A 5,000-nucleotide genomic window follows, 5' to 3' on the forward strand; every position below is an offset into this window, starting at 1 on the left:
ACCTACCCGTCACACACACACAAACACGCACACTAACCCGACCCCTAAACCTACCCATCACACACACACACACACACACACACACACTAACCCGACTCCAAACCTACCCGTCACACACACACAAACACGGACACTAACCCGACCCCTAAACCTACCCATCACACACACACACACACACACACACACACACACTAACCCGACTCCAAACCTACCCGTCACACACACACAAACACGCACACTAACCCGACCCCTAAACCTACCCATCACACACACACACACACACACACTAACCCGACTCCAAACCTACCCGTCACACACACACACAAACACGCACACTAACCCGACCCCTAAACCTACCCATCACACACACACACACACACACACTAACCCGACTCCAAACCTACCCGTCACACACACACACACAAACACGCACACTAACCCGACCCCTAAACCTACCCATCACACACACACACACGCACACACACACACACACACACACTAACCCGAGGCTTATCAAGACCTACTCCCAGTAACTACCCAAACCAATTCACAATCGAACAAGATAAATCAAACATAATGTTTTACAGAATACAACAACAAAAAACTACTAAATTAAAATAATGCTTTATCTTAATATTAAGATAAAGAAAAAAAGCATAAACAAAAACCATTATCAAGCAGCATTTACAACCATAATGAATTATCATTCACCCTCTCCACTTCTGTACTTATCAAAGATAAAACTTTTGTACCTTTTTTTAAATTGCAACATATTAACACTTTGTTTGATGAACTGTTTAGATCATTCCACTAAATCACCCCACAGATCGAAATACACATACTTTTGAGTTTATGAGTCTATGTTGACTCAAATTTAAATCCCCTCTCAAGTTATAACCCCCAACCCTATCTGTAAATAACTCTTGTATGTTTCCAGGCAACTGGTTATTTATTGCTTTATAAATTAATTGAGCGGTCTTAAATTTAACGAGATCATTAAACTTTAGAGTGTGCAATTTTAAATATAGTAAATTAGTATGCTCATGATCTCCTACCTTATTTACTATCCTAATTGCTCTTTTTTGTATTGTGCTTAATGTTTGTAAGCTGGTTTTGTAGGTGTTGCCCCATACCGTACTTCAACACAATCATTTAAATAAGGCAACACAAGTGAACAATACAAAATAAAAAGTGCTTTTTTACTCAATACATGCCTTGCTTTCCCCATTACTCCAATACTCTGCGCTACTTTTTATGATCAAGAATCACACCCAAAAATGTATTTTCATACACTAACATTATTAATCATAACTTTTACTTGTGTGTCGGTTTTACGATTACCAAACAGCATAAATTTGGTTTAACGATAATTTATTTAAGTCAAACCATATTTTTAACTTATTAATTTCTGATGTGACCACCTCCAAAAGCTGCTTCAGATTTTCCCCTGAACAGAATATATTAGTATCATCAGCAAAAATCACTAATTTTAAGAGGTTAAGTCACCCTACATATGTCATTTATGTACATAATAAATGATTTTGGACCCAATATTGACCCCTGTGGTACTCCACAGGTGATACCCAAGCACTCCGATCTGTACTCCCCCATTTGAACAAATTGTAGTCTGTTAGTTATGTAACTTTTCATCCAATCTAATGCAACTCCTCTGATACCATACTTTTCCAGTTTATTGATTAACAAATGATGACCGATTGTATCGAAAGCTTTTTTTAAATCAATAAATACTCCCACTGCATATTGTTTGTTATCTATAGCACTGGTAATGTCTTCAATTAACTCCATTAATGCCACTGATGTAGATCTGTTTGACCTGAATCCATACTGACTATCAACCAATAATTCATGCTTCTCAATAAAATGATCCAATCTAATTACATACAATTTTTCTAATATTTTAGAGACCTGAGAGAGTAAAGACAATGGCCTATAATTGGTGAATTGATTTCTCTCTCCAGATTTATATAGTGGAATGATTTTAGCAATTTTCATATTGCTCGGGAATACGCCTGTTTTGAAAGACACATTATAAATATGAGTTAACGGTTTAACAATTGCACCAATGACATCCTTAATTAAAACCATATCAATATCATTCACGTCTGTTGACTTTTTATTCTTACGATTGTTAACAATTTCAATAATCTCAATTTCCTCAGCCGGTTTCAAAAACATAGAGTTAGGGTCACGGTCTAGATAATCCACTGCCTCCACCTCACCTTCAGTCTGTGGAGGTTTAATTACATGCTCCCACACTTACGAAGAAATGATTAAACCCATTGACCACATCTTTCATGTTGCTTAAAGTCCTCTCTTTATCTATAAAATACTGAGGGTATTTTTTATTCATTGGTCCATTCCTTATAATAGTATTTAGCACTTTCCATATACCCTTGATATCATTTTTATTATCATTTAATATTTTATTATAATAATCTTTCTTACGTATCCTCATAATACTGGTTAATTTATTTTTATATCTTTTGTATTTATTATCATCTTCTTTAGTTCTGTGTTTTTGCCAGCATTTTTTAATCCTTTTGTCATCCATGGTCTCTCTTTAAGTGTGTGCTTTATGGTAAATTGTTTTAAAGGACAGTGTTCATAATATAATGATTTAAAAGTGGACAGAAATGTTGCGTATGCATTATTGGTATCAGTCTCATCATACAATTTTTTCCAATTATATGCAAGTAATTCACTTCTGAGTGTATTTATTGATTCATCAGTTCTAATTCTCCTGTAAACTAATCTCATTAACTTCCTTATACTTCACATGATCACAAACACACATCACAAAAACTGGCAAATGATCACTTATGTCATTTAGTAACAACCCACTCTTTAGACTATTGTCCATTCGGTTTGTGAATATAGAGTTGCACAGTGTGATGATATTCTGCTTGGTTTAGTTATGAGTGGGAAAAGACATTAAATCGATAAATTCATCTGTCAGTTTATGCTTATTGGGATTTAAGAGATCTATATTAAAATCCCCACGAATGAACACCGCTTTTTGATCATTCTTAGTAAATAGACTTTCCATACCGTTCATGAACGTTTCGATATATAACGTCACTCGCATCCTCCTTGTTTTTCAGCACTTGTGTTTCCGCTGCAGGCTGTGACATGAACACAGATGCTTTACAAGAGAGGCATGCGCTGGTGTGTGTGTGAGTGTGGTGTGTGTGTGTTTGGGGGGGTTTGTTCAGTTGTTTTCCTATAAATGTCCCAGATTTCATAACTAAACATCACAATCTTTCTCGTCAATCTGCCGTTGCGAAAACACTCCTTCTGCAGAAGCACAGCCGCGACCCCAGTGCATGCTGGGACAGCTCCGGGTCTCCAGATCCAGTTTATCTGATATAACGACAGAAAACCAAGAGATGAAGTCTGAATTACTGAACAGAAACCATTTCTAAACTGTGAGTTGAAGTTCAGGCCTTCAGTGTATTGAGTATTTCTATTCCTGAATAATAAACAATCAATTATGATTGATTATATAAGTCATAAACGACACCTGTGTGAGTCAATATGAAAATATGTGAAAATTTAAATTACATTGAACTGACTTTTTTTTTTATTTATTGCTTAACTTATTTTGACGAGTTAAAGCAATGTATAAACATGCTGTTGTAATTTAATGATCATATATATTTGTACAGTAATATATAGGCTACATTCATATATATGAATATAATCTGATAAGAAGTTTATGAAGATTCAAATAGAAATATACAAAAACAATTCATGACAGTGAGGTGATTTTTTAATCTAATTAACAATTTTATAATATCTTATTTTTATACAGTAGGAACTGAGTAAACGTGAAAATATGAAAACAGTAAAAAAAAAGTAGTATTTTTGGCAACACTAATAGTGGAAGGAAAAAAAAAGTAATGGGAATGTCTTGAGTTGTAGTTGTTGTTGCGATATGAACATTGATAAATGTATGAATGATCGCCTTTATTGTTGATGTGATTATAAACATGAGTCAGTCTCGCAGGATCTCGGATGGATGTGATTTACCGTCCCGATAAAAACTCCCATCATTCCCAGACGAGCTTCGACACGCTGATCAACAACAGATATGAATATGAATATGAATGAGAGTGAACGAGCGAATCTCTTTCCCCTCAGGAGCGGATGGGATATAATCCAGTGTGTGATGATTATGATTATGCTATTGAGACATAATCAGGCTATTAGTGTGAGTCCGTGTGTTTAAACAGGCCTGATCATTATCACATAAACACATGCAATATGTGTGACAGGGTCATAAATTAATCCTGACTTCTTGACGGCTCTAGAATATCGAGCTTATGTGAATTAAAATTATATATATATATATATATAAACTGCTCAGAATTTGATGGAGATTTAAATAGAAACATACAAAAACAATTCATGACAGTCAGACTGTTTTTAATCTCATGAAAGATTATATAATATCTTATTTTTATACAGTAGGGTCATTTCAGGTAAACTGAGTCTCTCTATATTCTTTACATTTTTAAATGTAATAAATAAAAATGTGTTATATAGATTACTTTTATTACCCTATATATTTTTACTTAATTCTTATGTGTATATATATACGTTTTACGTTTTAAATTTAAATTACATTTAAAAAAAATTTTAATTTCTAATTAAATTTTATAAATTATGATTTATATATCCAATATGATCAAGCATATGTACACTGTAAAACATTTACTGTAAAATTTACAGTAACTTACAGGCAATTTTTTAATTTCCTAGAGTACTGTAAATCATTAACTACAATTGTTCAGTAAAAACGCAGCACACTGCCTTATATATGCTGTAAAATTGTTTTTGCAGCTGTAACTAAAATTACAGTCGAAATAATGTTTATGAATGCAAGTGAAAAGAGCAACAATGAACTTACATGTACTGCTATACATTTTACAGTAAATTACACTGTAAAATAAACAATTTTATTTAGGCTACTAGTAATT

The sequence above is a fragment of the Rutilus rutilus genome (genome assembly GCF_951802725.1).
Source record: "Rutilus rutilus genome assembly, chromosome: 13".
NCBI lineage: Eukaryota > Metazoa > Chordata > Actinopteri > Cypriniformes > Leuciscidae > Rutilus > Rutilus rutilus.